Raw genomic sequence first — 18,658 nt, 5'->3', positions numbered from 1 at the left:
GACCTTCCTCCCTCTCATGCTTTCTCTCATTCTCTCTCTCTCAAATAAATAAATAAAATCTTTAAAAAAAAAAAAATAAAATAAAAGGACAGATGGATTGTACTGGTTTATTATAGACCTGTAACTCTGACAAATTATCACTCTTATGAGTACCCTGCAAATAATCCCCCTCCCTCCTTCCCACTCCTCACAACTAAATACACTGAATTCTTCCCTGACTCAGATGGTTACATTCCTTGTGCTGGAGAAGGAAAGAAAGAAAGAGAGAGAGAGAGAGAGAGAGGGAGGGAGGGAGGGAGGGAGGGAGGGAGGAAGGAAGGAAGGAAGGAAGGAAGGAAGGAAGGAAGGAAGGAAGGAAGGAAGGAAAGAGAGAAAGAGATGTCCATGGACATCATGCTGGCCTTGATATTCAGATAAAAAGAGATGACATTTCCTCATGGGAGGGCTAAAACTAGTTGATAATTTGTTCCTGTGCTACCTTTCAGGGCATGATCTACAATTAAAACACACACACACACACACATACACAGAGAGAAAGGACATTAAAGAATGTGATGGATCTGATTCAACCTCTTAAAACCAAAGAAATTAAAAATTAATGCCCAAAGTCTAAGAGAGAAAGAGAGAGAGAGAGAAAGGAGGGAGGGAAAGAAGGAAGGAAGGAAGGAAGGAAGGAAGGAAGGAAGGGAAAGAAAGGAAGAAAGAACAAAAGAAGGAAAGATGGTTCCTAGAGTCATTTTTAATTTGGGGAATCAGGAAGAAGAAGTTTATAAGATGTAATTGGCGGGTTAATTTTCTTCATTTTAACTAAGGCTTCCTTTAAATTCAATTTGCATAATTAAAGGTTCTTACTGGAAACCTTATGATTTTAGGGGGCATGGTGTAATATGTGGATGTCTTTGGCTCTCACGAACTTTGGGGTACAATTAAAAATACATCAGCATTGATACCATTAATTCCCAAGCAAGATACCCTTTCCCCATCATAGCATACCTTTGACAGCTACTTCACTGACGCCCATCAAGGTCTCTCTAGTCTTTCTAGATGAGTCCAGAATATTGGCACATATGTGCCCCCTACCACCTCACCACTCCCCCTGCTCTGCTGCAGTTCCTAAGCCTGGGGTGGGGAGCAGCTTACAGCCACCAAAGCTGTCACCTGTGTCCGTGGGCTTGGGTGGATGCTGTTTCTTGGTGTTCCCAGGGCAGTAAGGTCTTTCGGTAGAAACAGAGTTTCAGTTCCTTGGTGGTTACTGTCCCAGGGCCAGACTGTGATTCCTCGAGCAGGGATAACACCCCTCTCCCTACCTTAGAGGCCCAAGTGGGACTCTCACAGTCTCTGGGAAGCAAGCTGCTCAACTTGTATTTATATCCCCTTTCCTTCCTTAACCTCAGATCTCTGCCCCGGGGCCAGACTCAGCATAAACACTAACTGGCCCCTGAATTCCTGCCATTTCCCAGACACCCCTCCATGAAACTGTTCTTGAAGATAGCTGCCCCTCCTTCCCCAAGCTTATCACCTCTGGCTAGTGGCCCACGAGTGGTTTAATCAGACACAAGCAAACTCTGAGTCCCTGTTCAGGCTCAGCGGGCACTCACAGGACCACTCTATTTTTGTCTTAAAAAAAAAGAGAAGTTTTTGGAAATTCAGCTTTGGACTAGACTCCTGAAAGCTCTGCTGAGTTAGTTTCACTTTATTTTCATCTGGCCACCTTTCTCTCACTTTCCTAAATTAAATAGAGCACCCCCACCCTTGTGTTGTAAGTTGCCCTGGATTTCTACACAGACCCACGTGGGATGATAGAGTTTCAGGCCGGTGATAACTGGAAACTTACTTGGATTGTTTTCGGTCCTGGCTTTCAGATTGTTTCTGTTCTTGCTCAAATGTGGCCATTGTTCTGTATTTTTGTTTTTGGGGGTTTTTTGGTTTGTTTTTTTAGGTTTTTTGTTTTTGGACGTCCACTGGTCCATGGACATCATGCTGGCTTTGATATTCAGATAAAAAGAGATGACATTCCCTCATGGGAGGGCTAAAACTAGTTGATAATTTGTTCCTCTGCTACCTTTCAGGGCATGATCTACAATTAAAGTGCACACACACACACACACACAGAAAGGACAGTAAAGAATGTGATGGATCTGATTCAACCTCTTAAAACCAAAGAAATTCAAAATTAATGCCCAAAGTCTAAAGTCAAGTGTGCTGTATTAAGTACTGTGGAAGTATTTTGCTCTTGGGGAAAACATTAGCTAATGCCTGGATCTGAAAAATACCACAGCGGGATATATACCAAAAGCCAAGGTTTGCCTTAAGTTTTTATTCATCTTATTTTCATACATATGTATAGTTTACCACTGTATACTTATGATAAGAAGAAGGGTTTATAACCAACCTGTTTAACACGGTTTCTGTCTTTGTGTATCTGAAATTGCCTGCATGGTCATATTCAAACCAATTCAGAAGAAATGCCTCCTCTTTCCGTGAGCTGTGAAGATTTATGTTTTTGACTTTGAAGTCAACAACTGTGTAGCATATAATGCCAAATCAAATGCAACATCAAATTACCTTGTATTCATTTAAGTGAATTTGCAGATTTATGGCTGCCTGGCACAAGTCCAGAAAACCAGGGAAAGGACAATCACAGCAGATGATTGTAGGGAAGGAAAATGAAATAAATATCTGGGAATTAATTACTTATAAGGTTAAGGTCCATTCTTGGAAAGAGTCGGGAGCAATTTATTCTGCAATCAGTTTGCAAGCACCCAGAATGTAACAAAGTGTCAGGTAACATGGGCTGCTCAAAACACAAACCATGCCAAGCAAAACTAATTTCCCTCTTTGACAAAGTGACAGATCCAGGCATTAGCTGATCCTATAGACTGGAAGACCCCCCTGGTCACAGCCCAGTTTGACCTTTGCACAATTATCAATACTATTTCACATGGAGTGGTCATTGGCAAGCTTACAAAAAAATGGCTTGGGTAGAATAATTATCAGATAGATATTGAACTAGTTGGCAAAATGTTCTTAGGATTGGTGAGTAAATAGTATAAGAATGAGGTCGTGGTTATTTAGAAGTTTCCCACAGATCTGATTGTAGTTTGATTTTTTTTTTTAAATGAATGGTTTCGTGAAAGAATGTAAAACATGTTCAGAGATTTGAAGCAAAGTCAGCTTTGTTGAACATCTTTGCCAAACTCTCTAAATAGAAGATGGAGAATCCAAAATGAGTTTTAACAAATTAGAATTGTAATTTAAACTAATTGGGAAGGAATAGTTAAGTGTTTAGTGCTTAAAAAAAAAAAAGTATGTCTAAGGGAAAAAAATACTAAATCCCACAAATGCAAAATGTGAAAATAAAGCTGCTGTTTACGTTAGTATCAACTACTTGTTTTGCCTCTTTGTTGCATCTTTGCCCCAGACCACACTTCCTGTCCCAAGGGAAAGATGTAGGGCTCATCTGAGCCAGTCTTGTCACCATCATATATCAACAATGTCATTCGATTGCTGAGAAGGTAAAGCCTTTTTATACATTCAGTGAAGGGGTGTTTCTTTTAAGCTTTAATCACTGAAAGACCATAAATAGAGAGATATGGCAATGAAGCTGCACATATCCCCAAGTATAGGAGGATAGTTGATTAACTCAAGAGAAAATAAGGGATACACAATTTTTTTTACAGGATTATCTTTAATTTTCCATTAAATCATCTTTTTGATCAAGGATATCACACAACAACTAATGTATTTCGTCTATTTTTGTCGCCAAATACATTTTTTTTTTTTTTGGCTTTCTCAATAAAAATACTTCATAAGACTTCATGGAGCTGGTGTGATGAGAAAAATAATGTTCATCTCTTATGTGCCAAGATGGATTTTATTTTATTTTATTTTTTATTTTTTTTAAAGATTTTATTTATTTATTTGACAGAGAAAGACACAGCGACAGAGGGAACACAAGCAGGGGGAGTGGGAGAGGGAGAAGCAGGCTTCCCGCCGAGCAGGGAGCTTGATGTGGGGCTCGATCCCAGGACCCTGGGACCATGACCTGAGCTGAAGGCAGACACTTAACGACTGAGCCACCCAGACGCCCCCAAGATGGATTTTAAATGGATAATAACGATCATGGTCATTATTAGCAAGTGTTTTTATTCTTGAGAAAGTACTAAAAATAGCTGACAGTTATATAGTTTTACCACGTGCTGGACACTCTCATAATTACTTTTTGTATGTTGTGTGATCTTCATAACGTCCTATGAGGAAAGTACTGTTAATATTGTCATTTTCCAGGTGAGGCACCAAGAGTAACTGACAATATGCCTACATTCTCAACTTCTAGTAAAACCAAGAGAATTCTGATTCCCACTAATTGTCATCGGTGTGTCTTTCCAATTATGGCATGATGTATGTCCAGGCCAGGTTAGTGGTTTCTGTGTCTCAGTACAAGATAACAAAGTTAACCTCATCAATTTCATATTACTAAATAAGTGAAAAAATATGCAATGATTGTTCTAAGAATTTTTAAAAGGAAGCAACATCTTTAAAATAATCAAATTAACATGCTCTAATTTTGCATAACCTCTGTGGAGAAGGTAGTCTCAGATTTATTTTTAACAGGAATTTGTTTGAAATGTTCTTCAGTGGCATTATTGAAATAAAAGTGCAAAACAGCCTAGCTAAATATTTTATTTTAAATATACAACTGATTCTGTTTCATTTCAAAAGCCTTATGTAATTACTAAATCTCAGTAAGGATAATTATGATTAAAAAATATTTCAGGAGCACCTGAGTGGCTCAGTCGCTTAAGCGTCTGCCTTCGGCTCAGGTCATGATCCCAGGGTCCTGGGATCGAGCCCCGCATCAGGCTCCCTGCTCAGTGGGGAGCCTGCTTCTCCCTCTCCCTCTCACCCTGCTTGTGCACATGCTCACTCACTCTCTCTCTCTCTCTGTCAAATAAATTAAATAAATAAATAAATAATCTTTAAAAAAGAAATATTTCAGGGAAAATGGTTTTATATGATATTTAAAATACTAGTTCACAGAGTTTTCTTTTAATGAAGCACCATTTAGAGTTTTAAGAATTTTTTATAATTTAAATATACATGTAAAATTTTAACTTTCTTACTTTATAAAAGTTTATAAAACTTTTTCTAAATGAATAAAACTTTCATACTACATTGCAAAATATGTAATTATTTAAGAATCAAAATTAATGGGGCGCCTGGGTGGCTCAGTCGTTAAGCATCTGCCTTCTGCTCAGGTCATGATACCAGGGTCCTGGGATCGAGCCCCGCATCGGGCTCCCTGCTCGGTGGGAAGCCTGCTTCTCCCTCTCCCTCTTCCCCTGCTGGTGTTCCCTCTCTCACTGTCTCTCTGTGTGTCAAATAAATAAAATCTTAAAAAAAAAAAAAAAAGGAATCAAAATTAATTATAAAAGTAATGACACACATGTATCATCAGTGCCATGTGCAGTGGTATAAAATTATCAATGTTCTTTTTTTTTTTTTAAAGACTTTATTTATTTATTTGACAGAGACACAGCGAGAGACGGAACACAAGCAGGGAAGTGGGAGAGGGAGAAACAGGCTTCCCACGGAGCAGGGAGCCCAATGCGGGGCTCGATCCCAGGACCCTGGGATCACGACCTGAGCCGAAAGCAGATGCTTAACGACTGAGCCACCCAGGCGCCCCTATCAGTGTTCTTTAAACTTGAATATTTTACCTTCCATGGTAATTTGCTAATGGTATCCTTAGAGGTGAGCAATACATTTTAGGAGCATCTTACCATGAAACTGCTCTTGGGTTTCCTTACTCATTTTCTCATCAGGAGGTAACTGTGGATTTGTCCACAGCCGAGGTAATTTTAAATAATGAGAAGACCGTGGACAGGAGAAAATACTTGAAGCCTTTAGTAAGGATTACACACTGCTCCTAGAGGAAGAGATTTTAGTCCTGGTCTTTTCTTTCATATGTATGTATTTCTTATTCTTGATTTATTTCCTTGATTAATATTCCTTGACTTTTATTTCTAACAAAATGTTTAACAGACACCTACATAACATTCAAAAAGCACCATATGTTCGACTCTTGATTTTGATTTCCATTAGGCGTTTATTTGAAATGGAAAGCTCTGAATAATCTTTTGGAATTCACACTCCAAGATCCCAATACTGGCAGTGATATGAAGTCATTGGTGGTGTTAGCATGGTCGGTCTTGATTTATCTTTTTAGCATATTAGGTATAATGTAGGCAAATTAGAATTATTGGCCAGTAGAGTTTTTGTCGCATACACTAAAATAATGTTATTCTCAACTTTCTCTGTTTCTACCTTGGAGCTGGCTTTGGGGGCCCACTTAATTTGACAATTTGGCACACTGAACCAGAACCTAGCTTGGAAAGACACGAAAACTACATTGGCAAATGATCTGCCAAGTGACCCGTGAACAAAAGCGAGATTGGGTTGCCCTTTGAAATAAACCTATTTGAATTTTATTATCTCTAGAGCACCTTGTGTCTCTAATCTTGTGAAAGGTTAGCATTCCATCCATCAGAGCAAGATTAGAGTGTTGGTTGGTGTCTGCTCTTGGTGATAACTGAAGGCAGCAGTTGGAGCTGAAGGAAGGAGATTCATTACCATCAGTAGTTCAAAAAGAAAGGGGAAAATGGGCATAAAGAGAGTCACGTTTACAACATAAGCCACATATTCCTAGGTCAGGGTATTTAAAACCAAACCAAACCAAACACAAAAGACCACTGTGTTGGAGAAGCTTTGCAGAGCCCTTTAAGTCTGCAAAAAACAAAGCTGTTTTAAGACTACACTTTACAGAAATTATCAATGTCTAATATGTAGGTAGATGCCTTCTTGAAAACCATTGCTAATTGCTTTGGGGAAGATTTTATGACGTACATCAGAATAAAAATAAGAATGATATAATACCACTGTATAACATACAACAAACACATGTTATAAAACATCCAATAAAGTCTAAAATAATAAACTTGTGGTAGGAATAAAAATTTTTGAAGATTACTCAACTGAATATCTTCTTTTGAATACTTTAATGTATGACCTATTTAATTCAGGAGTTGAAATATAAATAATATGAAAGTTACTTGTAAGCTTAAAATATGCCAGTGAATCAAAATAAGCTTGTTCCTTATCTAGGATTAATTTGATTTTAACACTGTGAAGAATACGATGCACATATTCACCACTGCATAATTTTTTTGTTTGTTTTCTTTTTTTTTTCTTTTTTCTTTTTTTTAAAATTTATTTGAGAGAGAGAGAGCACAAGAGGCGGTAGGGTCAGAGGGAGAAGCAGACTCCCTGCTGAGCAAGGAGCCCGATGCGGGACTCGATCCGGGGACTCCGGGATCATGACCTGAGCCGAAGGCAGTCGTTTAACCAACTGAGCCACCCAGGCGCCCTCACCACTGTATAATTTTGCAAAAGATACTGGCATTCAGTAATTGATACTTTATGATATCTTTAATAATGATTGTTTTTGTTTGTTGCATTTCAACTGATTGATGTTATGAAAGTAAAATAGCCATTAAATAGCATGAGATTAATGAATTCAATATTTTTTCTTTAAGAAGAACCTGGTAACTGACTGGCAAAGTAAAGCTAATCAATGTTAAGCAAATTTAGATCAATGTTAAATTAATCCATTTGCATTTATACCCTACACAATACTGTGGTATGTCTTATTATAAACCTATACTGGGCTATCTATTATTTATTTTCTCATCGAAGTGTATAATTACCCTTGAATTAAACATCTGTGATGCCAAGTGAGGCTGATGTTCATTACCTCTTGACAAATTTAAGGAATAAAATGATTCCTAACACATGATTGGGGAGGCAGTGCACCTCTAAGGGTTATCCAACAAGCTCAAGCATTCGGTAAATGACAGAGGTGGTTAGACGGTATCATAACTTCCTTTACTATTTTGGTTGTCAAATGTTTATAAAAACATTCTTATAATTACACAGTTTATCATCCTATGCTAATAATTATCAAACCCCACCAAAAACTCTGTAGAGAAAACAGTGACTTAAAATTCATAATCATTAAAAGGACAATTTGGTGTTCTTTTTTCTTGAGTATGGGCTGACATCTCTGATAATGAACAATGGAATTTTATTGGCTACTGATTACATCAGTTTGAGAAATCCTTTCTCTGTCTAGAAAGAAATATAAATTATCTATATTTTTAAGGGTTCATTTGAATACCAAAAAATATTCTTATTATCAGTGAATAATTACTAACCTTACTGGGACCATTATGTTACAACCAGCATGCTGTGTCTGAGAGACTACTCCTCTCTCTCTCTCTCTTTTAATTAAGTCCTTCTTACTAATCAGCATGCATTCACTAAATCTAGAGTCAAGAGACTCAAATTCTATCCCTGCTAATTTGCTGATAAATTTGGTGATTTTTAAGTAAATTTCTTGTTTGTTTTCTGCCCTCTCCAGCATTTTTTTTTTTGTCTTAATTCTTGGACTTCCCTTTGTAGATTTATTAGATAAACTAGTTTCATTTTATATTCTTATTATTTTTTTGGTCTATATTTTTAAATAGGTATTTCCCCCCATCAACAAGCAGCATTTTTCTGTTTAAAAGTTCTTTTTATGTTAAAATAATACATATTATTTTTTTGTTTTTTAATTATGAATGTAATTTATAGTCATTGTAGAAACTTTAGAATAAAGTAAGCAGTGTAGAGAAGAGAATGCAGATAAATCATAACGTTTTACCCATTATAAGCCATTTTTATTTTTTATTTATTTTTTTTTTTTTAAAGATTTTTTTATTTATTTGAGAGAAAGAGGACGAAAGCAAGGTGAGGAGCAGAGGGAGAAGCAGATGCCCCACAGAGCAGGGAGCCTGATGCGGGGCTGGATCCCAGGACTCCAGGATCATGACCTGAACCGAAGGCAGCCACTCAACTGACTGAGCCACCCAGGCGCCCCTATAAGCCATTTTTATATGGGTGTTCTTATTTTTATCAATGTGTATATACCTTTTTTTTTTTTTTTTTTTTTTACAAAATTGGGATTGTACTGCATATATATTTTGGGACCATTTTCTTTTTTTTTCATTTTCATTTTTTTTTAAGATTTTATTTATTTATTTGAGAGAGAGAGTGAATGAGAGAGAGAGAGCACAACCAGTGGGGAGGGACAGAGGGAGAGGGAGAAGCAGCCTCCCCTCTGAGCAGGGAGCCTGTTGGGGGACTCGATCCCAGGACCCTGGGATCATGACCTGAGCCAAAGGCAGACGCTTAACCGACTGAGCCACCCAGGCATCCCTATTTTCGGATCATTTTCTATCTCAGCATTTTCTGTCATCATGTCTTAACTGAAAGTAGATGTACTATAAATCTGGTGATATTTATGTTTTAAGACTCTTCACTTAAATATACCTTTTCAAGATCCTATACCTAATTTTGTATTTGTAATTTTGTATTATATCTGTTAAAGAGGGTCCTCTAAATTATATAAACTTCACTCCTCATAGAATCTATAGGTACAGTTCCTCAAGTCAGACTGCCTAGGTTTGTAGTCCCAGCTCCATCGCCTGTTAGCTCTGTACCTTGGAAGCTACTTAACTTTTTTGACCTCTGTTTCCCCAAATGCAGAAGTCAGATGATAATAATCACTATCTCATAGGGCTGCTGATAAGATTAAATTAGTTAACATATGAGAAGTCCTTGGAATAGTAGCTAACTCATACTTAGTGCTTGGGAAGTGTTAGCTTTTAAATAATTTAAAAACATAATTTTATATATAATGTAATATTTTACAGTGTGAGTATATCCTTCCTTAAGGATTTTTAAGTTGTTTCCCTTTTCTGCTAATGTAAATAATAAGAGGAATATTTTTGCACATAAATCTTTAACCTTATCTTCATAATTGAACTATTTCCTTTTATTAGTGTTCTTTTCTACTGTGGCATCCTGCATTTCACTGTTTCTTAAAAAAAATAAATAAACTGGGGCTCCTGGGTGGCTCAGTCGGTTAAGCATCTGACTATTGATTTCGGCTCAGGTCATAATCTCACGGTCTTGGGATCAAGCCCAGCTCTGGGCTCCACACTGGGCATGGAACCTACTTAACATTCTCTCTCTCCCTCTCCGCCCCCCCTGCTCGGGTATGCACGTGCTCCCTCTCTCTCAAAGTAAGTAAATAAATAAATAAATAAATACTTAAGTAATAAATATCACAGTAGTTAAGATTCTTCTTGTACAAAATATAAAGACGACTCGAAAAGCAAAGGTAACATATAGCAGTATTAATACATTATTATTCAATTTATTTTTTAAAAACTCATACTTGGTACTGACTTTTGCTTTCATTTTAATTTAGACATCACTTGAGCATACATAGTAAACTTGTTATTCCAGGACTTTTTGTATCTTTTCAGCATTGCAGGTTTTTCATGGACCCAAAAGGATGTAACTTAACAATTCAACATTAAATTTGGCTATAATACTTTCATTACAAATTTTATATTTAATTGCGCTTTCACAACTCAGAATTTCCCAGTACACTTCATGTCTTCCTTCTGTGTTATGTACTTAAATCTGCATTATGTACTTAAACCCTAGTTAGTCTGGTAGGCATTCCCTTTCCCTTCGGCTTTAATTAGCTCGGGTGTTACCAGACTCTATTCCTTTCTCTTCCCAGGCTGCACCCTTCCTTGCTCATCATGGGATAAGCTCATTGTCCTGTTATCAAAGAAGAGGGTGCCTAGGGAGTGAGTCTTAGGTGCTGGAAAAGGAAAAAGAGATACAGGGAAAAGGCGAAAAGACTAGCACACTCTTATCCCCCAAGACCACGGCCAGTGCACCTCACTTACTTTCCACATTTTGACCGATGGTGTGCTTTCTTCCGGAGACCAGAACATGGGTCTGAGAAAAGAGAAAAGGGAGCATAGTGAAGGAAGGGAAGAGGAAGAGAATCGGGGCTGATGTATGATATAACTCCTCCCTCCATCATCATTCCTCCTTCCCTGTTCATATATCCACCGCCAGGCACTGACTAAAATGAAAGTATTGGAGAATAGAAAAATGCTGCACATTGAGATCATGTGGGGAGCTTGAAGATATACTGATACCTGGATCCCACTCCCGAGATTATCATTTCATTAGTCTGGAAAGCAACCTGGCCACCAGGATTTTTTAAGTGAATTTAATGGGCAACCAAGGGTGAGAACCACCTAATTCTCTGAAAAAGAGAAGTCAATTTCATTTGACTGTTCTTCCTTACTCTCCTTAAGCACCTGCACAATCTCTTGTTGCAATAACGCCAGGTCCTTATCACTGACTTTTCACCTACATACTAGCTTTGGCCCCACTTCCCAGAGTCCACCCCTGGTTATTTGGTATTGGCAGATTTTTTTCCACCCCCGGCACAAGTAGGCGGGTGAAGAAATAAGGGGAGCTGGACAAAGAACTGGATTTGTGAATGGAAAAGTAGACGATCCAAATTTGGAAACCTAAAAAAACAAACAAAACAACAAACACTTGCTTTTTTTCAGTTAAGGCAAATAAAAAGTTGGAAGTGATTTTAAAATCTATAATTTTGGTTCCTAATGGGTTAAACACACTGTGCATCATGTCATCTCTGAAAGAAAAATGGGTTGTGGGCAAGGCCTAAAGGCGTTATCTGTAGGCCAAGACAAAGGAGCTGTGCAATAAGGAAAGTGAACTCGGAAGCATCTCAGCTTTTAATTTCATGCGCATTGCTTAGGGTGAGATGGAAACATCCTCTGCAGGCTCAAAACAGTTGTTTGCTTTTGGCAGCAACTGTCAGCAGATGTCAAATTTAATTCATGATTTCTAGAATTAATAGTTTATCTATACCACCTTATGAACATAAATGGCCTAATCAGTCTTTCGCACTTTAAACGGTATCTTCTGGAGAAATAACCTACCAAGAAATAAAACATTTATCAATCTAATGTGTAAAGGATCACTAAGTATAGGGAAAAAAAAGTTTAACCTTGGGAAATGTGCTTTCAAGCCAACAATTTCTATAAACGGCCTTATTGCTTCAAATCTCTCTATATCAACCAATTACATAGGGGCTGCATTCCAGGGAACTTTCCTTTTGAAACTGAATTACACCCCTGAATCTGAAAAGTCTCCTGGAATTTATTCTCTTCAGGTGACTTAATTTAGTAGTATTAAATGGAAGGACTTTGCGAGGTATTGATTATTTTTAACAAACAGTCATGATGACCTTTCATTAAAATTTTCTTCATGGAAAAGTCTAGTTGATTAGATCAGATGCATTGGAAAAATATAAAGTGGTGATGTCCAATTGACCTAAATAATGCATTTTAAAGGCATTATTATATCCTTGGTTTTCTTGATTGATTGGCTAGAAGTATTTCCCTAGACCCCTTATGTTTTCACTTATTTAAGATCTAATTTATAAGAGTTTCCAAAACACAGTGGGAGTAATATAATAAAAATAACCTTTGGATTAACATAGTGAGCAATTTTTGAATTATGTATTATAATATTTTTGATAGCAAATATATTTATTATTTTCTAAAAATAATTTTTCTAGATTTATGGTAAGCATTGTATTTTGTTATAGGGCCTTGTAAAATGTTAAAAGATAGTTTAAATTTCTATTTTTATTACTTACCATAAAGAGAGTGTTAAAATGGAAAATTATAAAATTATCTTTATAATTTTATTGGTGTTATATTTTTTTTTCTTTTTCTTTTTCATTTTATACTGTCTATTTTATATGCTGGGTTTACTGTGGGATTTTCTCCTCATGAAAATGTCCAGGGGCTCCTTAAACCACAACAGTAGAAAAATTTAGGGGTGTCTACTCTAAAATCACTGAAGTCACCTAAATCCTCTAAATCATTAAAGCGATTTAAGAATTTACTTTTGGATTTTAGTTACCTTGCAAGGGAATATAAAGAGATGAATGGGCTGCAGGGTTGGTCAAAGCAAATTTTAATACATAAGAACACTACGTCTGAAACTAGTGATGTCCTATGTGTTGGCTAATTGAATTTAAATAAAAAAATAATGGAGAAAAGGAACTTTTATTCCACTACTTAGAGATAACAGACTAATAAATTGTCTCCCTACCTACAAGAAATTAAAGGCATAATACATTTTGTTGAATTAATTTATCTCCAAACATTTCACTTACAATTCTGACCCTTTATGCCAGGGATTGGCAAAATTTTTCTGTAAAGGCATGGATATTAAATATTTGGGGTATTTTGAACCACATAAAGTCTCTGTTGGTAATTCCTCTCTGTTAACATTGGCATTTTATTGTATTTTATTCAAACAGTTAAATGTATAGGTGAATGAATGTGTTCATGGATGTGTATACTTGCTAATGTACACATATGATAAAATAATATATGCAATATATGTGTGCATATATCAGAAATGAGACACATATTTAATCAAATAATTTTAGCCTCCTTTTGTGTGCCACTGTTCTATGCACGATAGCTGTAATCCCAGGATCTGTGAGTGGTTTTCTTCTACTAGAAGCTACCCCTTTGAAGAAGATAGACCAACCTGAGGGATATGAGGACGCCTTCCAGTCTCAGTTATCTACGTGAACTAATTAGTATTAGTGGAAAAAGTAATCACACATGAAAATTATTTGTAATAAATAATTTAGATTTGACTTGAGAATGCATTTTGCAATTTTTATTTATATATGGTTTTACTCAGTATCCTCAGAATTAATTTGAATTAATCATTCAAATCACAGTGTGAAAGTTTGCCTTACAAAAAACTACAAAGCCACCCCACTTTCTTGTTCTTTCTTAGAATTCATCCTTTCTCCTAAGGTTTGGAGCTCTGGGTGGCATGCTAGTTGAATGGTCTAGGGCAACTTGCTTATTTCTGAGTCTCAGTTTCCTCGTCTGCAAACTAGGTATACTAATATCTGATTTGCATAAAGTATGCATAAATCCATTAACACCATGCCTTACGTAGTGTGTGATGCTCATTATGTATCAGGCAACTGTTTCAGCTCTATCTCTAGCTAGGTCTGAAATTACCATGATGGTAATTTGATCGTTTCAAATCCATTTGTCCTCTTCATTTAAGGTTTGGCATTTCCGTAGTGTAGTGGTTATCACGTTCACCTGACATTTAAGGTTTGGCATTTTGACTTTCCTCCAAAATTGTAACAGAAGCAAATGGAAATAATGAAGATATTATGTTACCATATTGATTGCATTTTAAAACAGTTTGTGATGGGGGTGGGGAGCTCTTACTTATCTGACAGAAATTTGGTTAAATAATCCCTCAAACAGAAAAGATATAGATTACTGTTATTAGAATCACTTTGAAATTATATAGCTTATTGATTCCTGGGATGAATTGACTGAGTAAATCATATTGCTTATTATAATATAATAAATTTAATCTATAGAAACATACATATACACACACAGCAAGAGAAAGTATGCATTAAGAGATAAAGAAGTCATAAATAATAAAAGAATTTTTGCTTACAGAAACATTGTCTCATAATAGGCTCTCTTTTTGAACCATTTGTTATTTTGAAAACTTGATATAATTTCAACCTCATAATTTTTAAAAATGTATACTGAGGGTTTCCGTTTCTTACAGAAAAACACAACCGATATTTAGGAAAAACTGCTAAGACAATATAATAGAATATCTATTATAGATTCAAAAGCGGCTTGGGAGTTCATTCAAACATAGCATGCAGGGCATTGCTTAGGTGAAGGATGCAAGAAAACTTGAATGCAGTCAGCGTGGTGAGATCACAAGCTATGAGGTCAAGGTCCAGCAGGGCTAGCAGCAGGAGAGGCAGTAATGAAGCCAAGCAAAGCATGGCTCGGGACAGAGAGAGCTGTGTCAGAGAGGAAGTGAGGGTCTGGTAAGGCAGTCTTGATAATGAACATATTTTTGGACAGGGGCTGTGAGGCCTTCTGGGTAGAGATGCACAGGAACTTGGAGCATGGGAAAATATGAATGTTTGTGTCTGTTTTACTGTACAAGAGTTTGGAGGATGTCAGGATGCCATATCAGTTATGTCCTGCTCTACAATGGCCTGTAACATCTCTCTCCCTCTAGGGTGGGCCCATGAAGTTGTATCATTATCTAAGAAGAGCCCAGACCAAATAGAATCAAGGTGCATTTCACTGGACGCTCATGTTCCTCCATCTATTTATTCACTCACTAGTCACCGCTTTCTAAACCCCTGCCATATAATGGGCACCAGACATGGAATTGGTAATATTGGCCACCAACAATCTAACCCATGAGTATAATGTGTATTTCAGCTGCTTTCACTGAGAGCACAGATCCTCGAATTTATCTCGAAAATAAATTGTGGGGCTGTCTCTATAAATGTTCTGGTCTTTTCTCTGAATGTTTTGATATCCTATTTTTAGACCCTGAAATTTATCAGTAGGAAGGTAACTCTCCAGGGGTGGATTAAGAGTGATTTTTGTCTCCCCAAGGGACGTTTGGTAATATCTGGAGACGTGTTTGGTTGTCAGTACTGGGGGAAGGATGTGCTGTTGGCAGTGAGTACATAGAGGTCAACAGTGCTGAGGTCGAGACCCCCCAATATAGAGGACCACATCCAACTGTCCTTGCCATGGAAGCTACAGCATGCCAAAGGTGACACTTCATGTGGCAAGCACTCTCTGAGCAACCCCGGTGCTTACCTCTTCTCATAGGGTCTCACCTCCAGAGAGTGGGAAGAGATATGCCATTCAGGGACCATGTATTCTCACCCTCAAAGTCTAACACAGAAGAGAGTAAATGGCGCTATGGTTCTTCTTCCATGAATGCTCCTCATTAACTACCATTTTCCTGGTGGTCCTGTCCGGTTATTATGTGAGCAAGGAGACTTTTGAAAGGAGAAATCATCTCATAAGATGTGCCTGAACACTGACAGGTGTATGCAGAATGAGGAAGGACACCCCTATTGACTTGTCCTTGAAAAAGGCATGGGGCGGGACAGGAGGGGGCAGGGTCGTAGCTTTATTGTATCTGTGAATCATAACCCTTACCGGACATCAGCTTTCCCAACCATTTTACCCTCCAGGACAGCTCCTCTGGGTCTTTCCTTAACCAGACCTTGGACACTGGGCTGACTGAACCGATCTAACATGCTTTTGTGGAGGGCAGGGTAGAAAAGAAGAGATTAGGAGAGAAATACAGTCAACATGAATATGTGGATTTAATGGAGCAAACTTAGGATACCCGCTTCCCATGGCAGGACAGGAGCTATCGGTTACCAAGTATAGAAATATAATCTCCACTGACTGGAGACCAAAGCTTCTACAGTCATTGAGTTTTGTGATCACACGAATTTACACCACCATCTTGAAGCACTCATTTCAAACAAGCTTTCAATGAGAAGTGTTTTGGAAAGCAGGAGAGTAGGAAAATGCTACAATTTCTAGGTAAATGCCGTACAGCACTTAATCCAATCTCCACGCACAGTCTCCCTGTGGTGGCATTAACAAGACATCTCCAGATTGATTGGGCAAAACTATTAACGTTTCTGTGGACTGCAGATTCCTCAAGAGCCTCTTGTCTGCCTTTCCCCTCTTGCTGGCACCTCCCTTCGGCCCTGTGTGCACCTTACATTTTGATCCATTCATTTGGCGGCTTCATTTGAAGCCTTTCTCGGATATCCTCAGGGCAACTTTTGGCTCCTCGGAGTTGATTTTTGCCCCTTGAGAGGCTTCTCCAAGCGATCAGGCAGCGTGCAGACTTCTTTTTTGCCTTTGGAACAGTGGTGGTTTTATCTACAAGATTGTTCCCCCACTTGAAGCAATCTGCCCCGCAGCTAACAGCTGTCTGCGTCCAGATCTCCCCTCTAGATGAATAAAATCCTTCCAGAGGCTAATGCTGGCTGGAAAAAGTGCTTCTGTGCATCTAAGAAGCATAACAGAGCCCTAAAGCAACAACCTTTGATGTATATTTTGTGAATGGGGAAGAGAAAAAAATCAAAAACATTTTTTCTACCAAACTGTTTCTTCAGATGAAAATTTTTGTTGACTCAAGGCTTTACCCAATGTGAGGTTTGTCCTCGCTGATTAAACGAAGCCTGGATCGAGATCGTTTTTTCCCTACACTGCTCTTCAATTTCGTTCTCTGTGCTGTGTGGGCATAATACTTCATCAGCAAAGTGGGTCCAATAACTGTCTTCCAAATCTCTATCTTGTTTGGTTTGCTGAGAAACAATTTTCATCCAAGCATAAAATACTTTGTTCAAAGAGTCAACCTTCAAAAGGTGGAATTCTAAGTCTGTGAGCAGACTAAAAATGAAATGAGGGTACTTATTTTTGGAGGACATTAGTTTTGCCTCAGTACCTTGGATCCCCATCTTTCATAACATCTAAGATCAATGTACCTTAAGGTAGCAACATTTGTCATAATTGCCTGATACATTAGCATCTTTCAATACCAAATATTAACTTTGACTGTGAGATCACTAAACCATATAATGATTTTGAACAAGGAATAATAACTTGACTTTTGAGGGCCAGTGAAGCTAATAGCAAACTTTGGAGACAATGATATACCCTTAGACAGAATTTAAGCTTAGAATCTAATGAAAAGTTTCTTGAGCCCTATTTATTGAAAGATGAGAACTTGGTTTCATTATTCAGTTCTGAACACTAATTTAGGCATACAGAAGCAAACCACAAGGCACAATAAGTGAGCAGTTTGTTTTTAACCATTCAGCCTCAAAGCAGGCATAAGTCTAATATTTCATGTTCCCTGTATCAGGAGGGGAAGAGCCTAAGGAATGTTACTTTCAGTAAAAGCAAAAAATAAAAAATAAAAATTTCATCCTCATAGAGAAGCATTTATACCCCCAGTCTTTGCAGAGCAATGAGAGTGAGAAGATTTTTTTTTACTTTTTTTTAAGCTCTTTGAAAATCCAGACCACGCTATTGATTACTAACTACTCATTGCTGAAGGCAGTACTCTGTATTCAATAAATTAAGCTTTAATTCCTGAGTCCAACAAAATAATTGACCTCAAAAAGAAGATAAATGAATGGGCTGTCCTGAGCTCATGATTAGAATCCACTTTCCAGTCTCATTATATTAGTATTTCTCAATTCAGTGATTTTTCCATTCTTTGTTAGTTTCGTTCACAACCTATAATACCTTTCACCCTGCTCCTCTATCAACGAGGCCAAGCTATTTCCATTCTTGGTTTCAAGAATGAAAGATTTTAATATGGCATTTTTATACTTTAGTATTAATATTGATCATTTACTATCATTTCCATTTTAGGACAGACTAGGTAACTAATATTTCTGAAAAATTCTGAAATGTTCTTGATTGCATAAAATCCTATATAACATAGACATAGAGCATACAGAAATATTTTGATTAATGGATCCTTTGAAAACTTTGAAAAATTTACTCTATTTGCATCAATGCTGATTTTCCTTACTGAACCCTTGAAGATTAGGGAGGTTTAATAACATTTATCCTGATTTTACATTTGAGAAAATTTAAGATAAGAAATATTTGGTCGCTTGTACAAGATCACACAGGGTTTATAAACCATGACTTAGGAAATCCCTCACTTTTCGCTGCCACTATAGCAATAGAATTTCTATATTTAGGAAATATTTATATTT

At 37.3% G+C, this 18,658-nt stretch overlaps 1 protein-coding gene across 4 annotated transcripts in view; it reads left to right on the top strand.

The window, feature by feature from the left end:
• GPC6 (glypican 6) overlaps window positions 1–18,658 on the top strand; it is a 1,069,657-nt gene that overhangs the window by 524,092 nt on the left and 526,907 nt on the right. The window lies entirely within an intron of this gene.

Source organism: Phoca vitulina, unplaced genomic scaffold (genome assembly GCF_004348235.1).
Source record: "Phoca vitulina isolate PV1807 unplaced genomic scaffold, GSC_HSeal_1.0 scaffold5, whole genome shotgun sequence".
Taxonomy (NCBI): Eukaryota; Metazoa; Chordata; class Mammalia; order Carnivora; family Phocidae; genus Phoca; species Phoca vitulina.
This window is presented reverse-complemented; position numbering and strand designations above follow the sequence as displayed.